This window comes from Pollachius pollachius, assembly GCF_949987615.1.
Source record: "Pollachius pollachius genome assembly, chromosome: 12".
In the NCBI taxonomy this organism is placed as follows: Eukaryota; Metazoa; Chordata; class Actinopteri; order Gadiformes; family Gadidae; genus Pollachius; species Pollachius pollachius.
In genome coordinates, this window is record NC_136945.1 from 455001 (window position 1) to 466149 (window position 11149).

The 11149-nt window shown below is 41.7% G+C and overlaps 1 long non-coding RNA gene across 1 annotated transcript in view; it reads left to right on the top strand.

Annotated features, from left to right (window-relative positions):
• LOC307084248 overlaps positions 1–4748 on the top strand; it is a 15163-nt gene extending 10415 nt beyond the window's left edge. The window contains exons 5-11 of the long non-coding RNA XR_013812305.1: positions 1–1851; positions 2456–2739; positions 2869–2949; positions 3053–3127; positions 3234–3323; positions 3533–3622; positions 3840–4748. The exon at positions 1–1851 is cut by the window's left edge and continues 1867 nt beyond it. This is a non-coding gene — a long non-coding RNA (uncharacterized lncRNA). The remainder of the gene's footprint in view (positions 1852–2455; positions 2740–2868; positions 2950–3052; positions 3128–3233; positions 3324–3532; positions 3623–3839) is intronic.
• The last annotated feature ends 6401 nt before the right edge of the window (positions 4749–11149 follow it).

Sequence of the window (11149 nt, forward strand, 5' to 3'; positions counted from 1 at the left end):
CTGAGGAGGTAAGGAAACCTTCACTGGGGCTTCACGGTGTATACAAGAGAACGTTTCAAATTGTTCCATGGTACTCTAATGAAGACCGTTGTTGTGTTCCACTGGCTGAGAGAAAGAACCCTCACATCTTCCTCTTGGCCTTTCTTCCTCTGAGAATCCTGGTGCCATCTTGAAGGATATTCCAGCTCATGTTACTGATGTCACGACAGATTCTCAAACACTTGGTTTCTCCTGAGGGGCGTGTCCATAGAACTGAAGACTTCAGACAGCACTGTATCCCAGCATGCATCTCTGCTCACTCAGACCACACCCTCATGAGTAGGATGCAACACTAACGATGGAGATGTAGAGTTTTATAAGTAACGAGGGAGAAGACAAAGGTGATTAGAACACAATGGCATGTCAATCTGTAAATCTTTAAACCATGAAGATGGTTAGATAGTTCAGGAATTGGGCTTCATTTTATCATGGGCAGTCCTTTCGCTCAAATGCCCACTTCTCACTGGACTTGTACATGTGTTGGCTGACTGGTATGATTTGCTGTTGGTGATGAGGCGGTCAGGGTGACGTTGCAGAGCTATGGTCGGCTCTCTGTGAGATCAATGTTTAGATTTGCTCTGTATGGTTTGTACCCTGAATAATCTAGATAATTGTTTATTGTAAAATGTAGACACGGTTTTGTATTGAATGATTCCGCAAATCCTTGCCTAATCGTTTTTAGGCAAGGATTTGAGGTTTAAAGTTGTTGTGGGTAGTACATGCTAGTTCTTCGTACGTTTTTGAGTGATATAACTTGTACACACAGGGTGCATATTAATGTAAAGTTACACTGAATAGTAGTAATGACAAACAGCAACAAACAGATCACATCAAGGTAAGTCTGTTGGCTGTGTTTTAATGAAGACCATCGATGGACTTCAGGATCTTCCTCCGTTCAGCTCAAGGTGAGGCACTGGTTCTGTTTTTTTTATTTTGGTTGGTTCCGGCCGGAATGTTCTGATTCCAGTCGGACGGTTTGTGCTTCCCCGCCGTGGAAGGTTCTGAGTGCAGTCACTTGATTTAGCCTCAATGGTTAGCATAGAACGTTGTGGTCTTGACAACCATAAGAACCCACGCTGCAGTTAGTTGGACGTGAATCCCCTGAGGGTATCTGGCGGAACGTTCTGGATTGTATTTGCGTAACCTCGAGCCGTTGCCAACGGAAACTATTTTTCAGTCGGTTTCCATTGGGATTTGTTGCCCCTCATCTTAAACAACTTAAGTTTGATATTAAATACATACTGACACGTACATCGTACAATATGTTAATAATTTCCGACGGTTGCGCCGTAATTTTAACCACGTTGACGGGACTCTCGCTGCGTACAAAATAGCATTCTACTTGCGGGCCCATTTCTGACCATCGTGAAGGCTGAAAAGCATTTCAAGGTGGAAGACAATTTGGCATTTCTTCAACGGAACCCAGCACCTGAATATGGCTGAGTATATTTGATTTAAAATCGATTCTGCTTAGTGTTCTTTGGTGCTTCAGCTTTTATACGTTCTAAATATCTGGTGTCCTTAATTGCCACTGAAGTTAAACCCTACCCAATGGAATGACTTTAAACAACGACTTTGGTACTGAGTTACCAATCGGATAATATCAAAGCTAAAATAATGGCCGTCTTTCCCACATGTTACAGTAGAAGAAACTCTAGAACTGTACAAGGTCAAAAAGGTAACGTGTAGTTTGTCCCAAGGTGTCTGCCTCCTCACCCAGAGCAAGACCTCCACCTCCTCACCCAGAGCCAGACCTCCACCTCCTCACCCAGAGCCAGACCTCCACCTCCTGTCAGAAGTCCTCCAGAACAGGTCAGTGCTCTGGTGTGTGAGTAGAGTCTTCTCAGGTCAGTTTCAATGCATGGGCTGAACCACTTTTTTAAACTTTGTGGACTGCTCTGTCTTCATTCCCAAAATGGGATGCTCATGTCTGGTCTCTCCAGTCTTTTCTAGTCTTGAGTTATAAAATAATAGTTAAATTAATTGTGTAACTCGGTTTCGGAAGAGTCAAATAAGTTTTTTGTTGGGCAAATGCTAATATAAACCTGCTGCTGTTGCTGAGAGGCTATCCATCCTGGCACCACAAGCAAACCCCATGCATTGCTTGTGGTGCCAGGATGGATAGTTTAGGTCTTATTTTGATCATCTTATGACTTTAAATCTGTGCCAAGCTGTGATTTGAGTTAATTCATAATGGGGTTATGTAGGAGTCATATGAGCCATTATTGTTACTAGTGCTGCTACGACCGTAGTGGATGAATTGCTGAACACGTCAATCTGCAGACGTTGTCTAATTTAAGTGTTTAAATATGTTTAAATCTGTCTTCCATTTTACAAGTGAACCTCAGATGCAGGAGGTGGGGTGTGTTGCGTCCGCAAATGATTTACGTCTGAGACCAACTGTGTTTGTAACCAGACTAGGAATCCATGGCTGAAGGAGCTGATGGAGGAGCCATGCTGAAGGCCCTGCCTGGTGGAGGGGCTGATGGAGGCTGGTGGAGGAGCTGATGGAGGCCCTGCCTGGTGGAGGAGCTGATGGAGGCCCTGCCTGGTGGAGGAACTGATGGAGGCCCTGCCTGGTGGAGGAGCTGATGGAAGCTGGTGGAGGAGCTGATGGAGGCCCTGCCTGGTGGGGGAGCTGATGGAGGCCCTGCCTGGTGGAGGATGTCTGTCGTGGGGTAGATGGAGCCTGACTCTGAAGTGATCATCACACTCACTGCCATTTCTCGTAGAATACTTCTACCACAAACTACCGGTGTTTGTTAATATACCAGACAACTACATCTGTTTTACCACACGTTGAAGCAAGACTTCCACTGTTTGTTCCAGACCAGGACTCTGTCTGAGGAGAGCTGATGGATCAGCTGAGACACTGGAGGACGACTAGGAATCAACCAACAAGGATTCATCGTAAGTTTGTATTTACATAACATGGTTGACTTGAAAAGGGTAAAATACTGCTGTTACTTTGACATGCGTTAACAAACTACCGCTGCGTTTCCCTACTGGAAAGCGTTTCTGGAGCAGAGGCGAGCTGGTAGGGGAGGCGTGAATCTGGAGTATGAACATCACTCTACCAACAAGGATTGTAAGTTTGTATTAACCTAACAAAGTGGAAATAAAGAGCTTAAAAATAAGACAAACTACATGTTTGTTACCAGACGTTGGGGCCAGACATGCGCTGTTTGTTCCAGACCAGGACTCTGAGGAGCGCTGATGGAGGAGCCAAGACTCTGGAGGACGACATCACTCTACCAACAAGGATCCTCGTCAGTTTGCATAAAGTAAACAGAGTGGACTTGTTTCAACACAGGATTAGTTTGTCCAGTACAAGTTAAGGCATACTACTGTTGTTGGTTATCACACACTACAGCTGCTAATTTTTTACGCGCATGTAGAGCCCAACTACTACTCTGTTTGTGACCTTACATTAGAGCCAAACTACTACTGTGTTTGTTACCTTACATTAGAGACAAATTATGTTTGTATCCAGACCAGGAATCTGGAGTAGCCTACTGACGGAGCCATACATCTGGAAGGCAAATCCTGGGGACGACCAGGACTCTACCATTAAGAATTCCTCGTAAGTTTGCATTATCTAGACATAGTAGACTAGGTAGGGGGTTGGGGGGTAAACTCTCAGACCAATGGTGCTGGGTTCAAGTCCTCAGAATAAAGTGATGCGTCCTTCAGCAAGGCGCCCTATAGCCTGCCTCCTCCTTAATGACGTCTCTTGGTTCAGATAATGTTGCATCTTTTGAATATTGAACCTAATCCAATTCCTTGTTTGGCCCGGGCAGACTCACCTGTGCTGAACCTCACCTGATCCTGTTTGGTCGGGGGCAGACTCACCTGAGCTGAACCCCACCTGATACTGACATCCTGTTGGTCCCGTCTACTCAGTTCATCTGAGCCTCGTCCTCCAGAAGACCTGCTGAGCTCAGCGGTCTGAGGCTGATGGATCAATGACCTCCAGTGGGAGTGATCTTCTTCACCCCACATGTACCCGTGTGCTTCCACACGCCTTTCCCTCACGTCTGTCACTAACCTCACTACTTCACTACTCTCTACTCCTTCCCCTTCTTCTTCCTTCTCCGTGGTTCGAACCTTTACTCTGAAGGAGTGTCTTCTTGAACCTTTACACTGAAGGAGCGTCTTCCTGCCCTCAGAGGGTTCAGCGTTAGGGTTAAGAGTCAGGGTTTAGAGTCAGGGACAGAGCTGGTCAGGGAGGACTGGTTTTACACAAACCTCTTCACTTGCTTTCTGAATGGTTGTGACATTTTGAAAAGATTGATTTGGGAAAATGTTTTCCTCTGCTTCCCTTTACAAAAATAAGTATTAAACTTATGTCAAGTGTTTTTGTTTATACTGTATATTAAAATCCTACATTGACTTCTGCATGTTTGGTGCAGTTCATTTAATTGTCCTTTAATTTGGTTAATGTCAAGCTAAACTCCTGCAATACATTTAATATACATGATGAATGTTATTCAGCAATGTTCACATAATCCATTTTGTACAAATATAAAACATCCATATAACTACTAAATTCAAGCCTATTCATGTATTTAACAATGTACATACTGCCCCCGCAGGCCATTCTCTGCTACTACAACATGTTCAAACCGCCAACCCGGTCTCACATCAATGTACTCTGGCTACGTTGGTTCAAACGGAAAATGTGGTTTGGTGTGAGACTGTTGTCCAAACTGTCCAGCTGAGGGAGCTGTCATACACCTCAATTTATTATACAGGAATGTGTTTGTGTATTTACACTTTAAAATTTTCATGTGCTGGTCTAGTTTGTCTGCAATAACTCTGCCTCCAGCAACAGGATTGGTTGAAACGTATGAAGTAAAAGAAATCAAAGCCCAATTCACCAGATCTGAGGTCAGCTGCCGTCAGATTTTGGATCATGGATGTATTGAGTGAACAAGGTCTGAGCTAAATATGAACCTCCTGGAACTTGGTGCGTTTCCTGGAGCTCAGAGGACGGCAGGACGCGTGTTTACCTGGTCGATAAGGCCCTGAACCCAGAACCTTAACCCAGACATCCTAAACACAGACTCTGAACCCAGAACCCAGGGGCGTCACTATACTGTTTTATTTGGGGCTAAAGCCCCGGATATTATTTAATTAGCCCCAAATTTAATTTCTGGGTAAAATAAATAAATACAATTAAAAATATTTATAAATATTTATAAGTAGCCTAGTCTAGATAGTCCATCTGGCAAGAGAATAAACAGTTTAAAAACATAACCTGTTTACCACCTCAAGTGAATTAACCTATCCTATCCCCAGCCAGATCCGTGTGTGTGTCTGTGTGTGTGTGTGTGTGTGTGTGTGTGTGTGTGTGTGTAAGGTCTGTCTCACTTGTATTAATTTTACTCTGAAATAGCTTGAATGGAACTTTATATGTTTGGGGATAAGCAGCGCAGCAGTCAGGCAGATATGGAAAGCTATAATAAACGGTGTATTTTGTTTATTTAGGTAAAGCATTATGAAAAAATTTGCATGCAAAATAAAGCATACAAATAATTTTGGCATTTTCATTTTCCCTCTGGCCTAAGCCCCAGATGTTTATGAAACTTAGAAACACCCCTGTTTTTTTTTACTGTAAAGGCAATAGGCCTATTTAAGTCACTATTTGAGGCATCAAATGAAATTAGCCAACCAAGCACTTACATCACAATCATTTATTTGATTGATATATATATATATATATATATATATATAGCTCTGGACTACCACCATCCAGGTTGCCCATCAGTGTGTGGAGGGAGGATATTACCACACACACAACAGTGGAGTCTCCATCACCTCTTCATCAGTGTATGGAGGGAGGATATTACCACACACACAACAGTGGAGTCTCCATCACCTCTTCATCAGTGTGTGGAGGGAGAATATTACCACACACACAACAGTGGAGTCTCAATCTGTGTGTCTAAAGTAAGGTTTTCATGCGTCCTATCATCACTAGTCCCATCTTTGTCCACTGGGTGGCGCTTTAGAGACTGATTCACCTTGTGCTCCAGCAGCTGCTCTGTGTGGAGAAGCTTTAAGGTTGAACTTTAACACTAACCTTCCCTCTTTGTTCTTCACATTATGGTTCCTCTTTGTGGTTCCAGTCTTTACTAAAGGCCTTAGCTGTTCAACAACCCCATAACAGCAAGTTAATGAATAACTAATATCTCTGACCCAGTTATAAGATAACCTAATGTAAATTAATAACTAATATCACAGACTATTGAGCCCAGTTATAAGATGAGTTAATGAATAACTAATATCTATGACTGTAGGAGCCAATTCCTTTGCATCGTGTGTGTGTGTGTGTGTGTGTGTGTGTGTGTGTGTGTGTGTGTGTGTGTGTGTGTGTGTGTGTGTGTGTGTGTGTGCGCACATGCACTTGTACTCACCTATTTGAATGGCATTCAAATAGGTGGCAATAATTTAAATCTTAAACATTACAGGTATATCAAATGAAGAGTTTAGATGCAAAAGCCTCTAAGTCCGTCTGACCACTTTTCTTCTAAATTATCATTTTCTATCAGGCTACTATGTTCAAGTTATGTCATTTTATTTTAAAGGCAATTATAAGGTTATAAGTTAATGAATAAAACATTTTTCTTTTATTAAATGTCACTTTTTTTCTTTTTCTTTTTTTGACCAAATTAAATTCTCTTTTGCGTCAAAACCAGCTAAATCCACAGGTACTTTTTTGGCAAAAACCTCTAAATCCACTTCTTTGGACAATACATGGTAAAAACTAATAAAATCACTTAAGATCACTTAACACTGAAAATGGTGAAAGCTAACACAATAAGAAATTAAACATTTCTAAGGGGTTGGGTGTGTGTGTATCGGGGGGGCGGGGGTAGTAGAACATCCATATTATCGATATCCATGTTCCATACTAATTTTCGTATGAAAGTACTACTAGTCCTAAGCCATTTCTCTGCAGTCACTTAACAAAGACAAAAGGCCAAAATATATAATAATAATAATAATAATAATAATAATAATAATAATAATAATAATAAAGAAACAGTCACAAAGCATAGCCTCAATGGCACAAAATATCAACACATTTATTTTAACAATAACAGGAGTTAAATACATTCTAATTACCTGCAGTTTAGCCTACAAAAATATATTAAATTATAATATAAAAATAGGAGTTAGAAATTAATAGTATTTTCAGCCGTTTTTACGACGTTTTTTTCGGCGGTTAGCTGTCACAGGGACAGGTCGTCCATTTCGTCAAAATCCATGACCATCAAAATCCAAATTGAATCGCTAAAGAATATAAACGTAAATGTACTGTGTTGTTGATATCTGACAGCTGTCAAAAAAGCAGCTCCTCAGGGCGCCGCCATTTTGAAGTCACATGATTCCATGTTGCGTTGTGATTGGTTCTAAGAACGTAGGCTTTTGTTGACAAAGGGAAGTGGTGTTTAGAGGTTTTTGCCTACAAATTGAGATTTCAGACCAGGAAAAGAGTGTGTATATAGCGGGTTTTGACGCGAAATTATTTGTTTAACGTATACTACGTGTGGAGAGCATTCACTCAATGTCTTTATCTCAATTTTGACGGAGGTGGCGTTAGAGGCTTTTGCATCTGAACTCTTAGAATGTAGATCAGTGAGGTACTCAGTGATTAAAATCAAATTGTGAACTAATTAATTCAACTGATTTAAAAAAGACATAATATGCTACATGTGCTGCATGTGTGAGATGAGCCATGCATAATCAAATAAAACAAATCCCTATACCACACATATGGGTTAACATACAGAGGTGACATGCATGAGCATAATGACCATCACTTCTACTGAGACAATCACCATGTCTTCAAACAATTGACAACAATAGCACTGTCTGTGATCGTGGAATCCATTCATACAACGGGCAGTGTTTGACTCTAACTATAGCATCAACTAGTTAACTTTAACCTATAAGTCAAGAGCTCTGGTCCAGACAGTGGTTTGCTACCAATAGAGCTCTGGTCCAGACAGTGGTTTGTTACCAGTAGAGCTCTGGTCCAGACAGTGGTTTGTTACCAGTAGAGCTCTGGTCCAGACAGTGGTTTGTTACCAGTAGAGCTCTGGTCCAGACAGTGGTTTGCTACCAATAGAGCTCTGGTCCAGACAGTGGTTTGTTACCAGTAGAGCTCTGGTCCAGACAGTGGTTTGTTACCAGTAGAGCTCTGGTCCAGACAGTGGTTTGTTACCAGTAGAGCTCTGGTCCAGACAGTGGTTTGTTACCAGTAGAGCTCTGGTCCAGACAGTGGTTTGTTACCAGTAGAGCTCTGGTCCAGACAGTGGTTTGTTACCAGTAGAGCTCTGGTCCAGACAGTGGTTTGTTACCAGTAGAGCTCTGGTCCAGACAGTGGTTTGTTTACCTGTCCTTGACCTGACCTGCAAACCCGAACAAATGTCCTCACCGCCGCGTGTAACTCGCCGCCTCCATTCATTTCATTGAGGGATGGGAGGCAGAGGGGAGGCGGTTACAACCGCGGCTGTTGGACCAGGAAGCGGTTGCCGCCCACGTGAACGCGCACAGATTTTGCCCTACCGCTCATCTTTTCCTGCGCTGAAACTTTTGGTGGCAGCCAGGCAGCGGCAGCAAAAGCAGCCGCTTTAAGAACGCCTGGCCCTTTCACAGCGCTGCGTGAACCCTTCGGCAGCGAGGTGGTTATCAGGGTGGTTGCCGCGCGGCGGTGTGCAAGCAGCTTTAGCTGGCAACTACAGTGGGCAGCTAACTGTTGTGAAAGAGACAAATAAATAATGCTGTCAATTAGAGTACAGCAACGACAGGCACTGAACTACTTAAAAAATGTTGCGACAAAAACATTTCAAGAACGTTATTTTAATGGCTGCTGCTGTGACCGATGAGAATATTTTCACAAAGCACACATCACTTACTTTTAAGCAAGGCATTTATTCAGACAAATAAAGCCTAAATAAATAAAGCCTTGTATAAATAAGCAAAGCCTTGTATGAAATCTAAAGTGCATACAAGACAAATAATCTCCTGACATTCAGTTTGTGTGTGTGGTGTGTGTGTTTGTGTGTGTCTGCGTGTTGACCAATCATTGCAAACCAAAGGTTGGTCAGAATTAAAACATGTGACACCGTTTTTCCAGCTAATATAGCAGGGCTGAAGCCTGAAAGCAGAAACCCTGGAAGCTATTAGAGAGGAGCCATGGACACTGTCTCTGAACCGGACCCTGGACTCACTGTGGAACCTGAGTACAAGTCTTTGGACCCGAGGGAGACCAGCCACAGAAGATTTGGTAGGTGACATTTTTAGAGCATTTAAAAGAAAAAAACGAGTCAAATAAATATTCTCATGTATTATGTTATCATTATTATGTTTATGCATTACTGTATAACTGTGTGTATGAATGTATTACTGTGTACCTGTATGGGTGTGTACATGTCAATAATCAGGGAATAATAACAAGTATGCCAGGGACCAGTACTTGTTCTGCTTAAGTGTGTTCATAATTCAACACGAGTGCTACAGTACTTCTGATGTTACTTCTAGAAGGGGAGGGATTCTGCAGACAGTAGGAAGATTGTCTGGACTGTGAATGATAGCCATGCAGTATGAATATATCCCTGTGTACATAACTGTGTGTGTGTGTGTGTGTGTGTGTGTGTGTGTGTGTGTGTGTGTGTCTGTGTCCTGTTCCTGAACAGCCCTGAAGTCCTGCAACATTGTCTTGCTGATATTCGGACTGCTGAGTATTCTCCTAATCTCCCTGCCGTTCAGTGAGTCTAAATCATATCATTCTGAATAAAATAAAAATAATAATCTAAGTAAAAAATAGTAATATTATTATTGATATTATTATTTAAAAAAATAATAATAATAATAATAAAAACAATAATAATTCATTCTTATGGTAAAATTATACATATACATCCAGTCCCTTCTGGCCACCATTGTATGTTGTATGTCCTGGCCCTTAATGTACGAAGTTATTGTAGGCACTTAATCTACATTGCACATATTCATAGTACTTAATTGTGTAGCATCTGCCGTAGCTGCTATCACTGCTGTACACAGGGAATGGGTTAGCCTAGCGATTGTTAGTACTTGCACTTGGTGCTATGAACATCTTTACTGTACCGACAGCCGTATGTTGTTTCACTTCTTATGACAAATGTACTTATTGTAAGTCGCTTTGGATAAAAGCGTCTGCTAAATGCCCTAAATGTAAATGTAAATAATCATAATAATTGTTAATATTAATATTAATTGTAAATACATGTTTTCTTTCAGGGGGATGGACTTTGTGTTTGGTTAGCTGTGGGTCCTGTTATGTTAGGATGTCATTCTGTTTTAGAGCTCATATCTTCTGTACTCCTCTGTCCTGTCCTCGACTCAGCGACACCTTGGACGGAGGTGAGAGATCACTTACTGGGTGAACTCGGTGAAGGTTTTATAGAAGTTATGAGAGTTCTTAAAGGAATCATGTAATTTCATTCAAAAATACCCTCGGCTTTTGTGATTTATGTTTGAACATCCCTCCTTACATATATATATATATAGATTTTTTTTTTTTTCTTTTTCAGGCTTAAAATAAAGGATGTCCCCTTCTGGCAGCATGGTGGTACTGCAGGTGTTGTTAGTCTCCTCCTCCAGCAGGGGGAGCAGTAGAGTACAGAAGCGCTCGTCTTTGTTTTGCACTCAATTAAGTGAGGTTTACGGTTCTACCTAAGGCAAAGAGGGACCGGTTTGATTGTGGTCTTCACAAAAGGTCAGGTTTTTATTGTGGTCTACTAAACAGGGTCAGGGCTCTACAACAAGATGCTCTGAAAATGAATTGGTAGGACCTTGTAGGAAAGGTTATAATCGCCTTGAAGGATATGCAATACAAAACTTGTAAGAGATAATTAGGATGGAATACAAGAAATAGCTGACGGTAAGAAGTTAAATTGAATCAACCACAAATCACTTGCATAAACTCTTACTTGTCTGCGCATCTCTAGTGTCTACGTAGCGTCTTTTTCTGCGTTTGCTTTCATAGGTTTAAATTGCATCTGGTTAAAGGTTTTGCCTTCTTCTCTGCAAGCTCTGCCCCCGACTCGTTAATCTC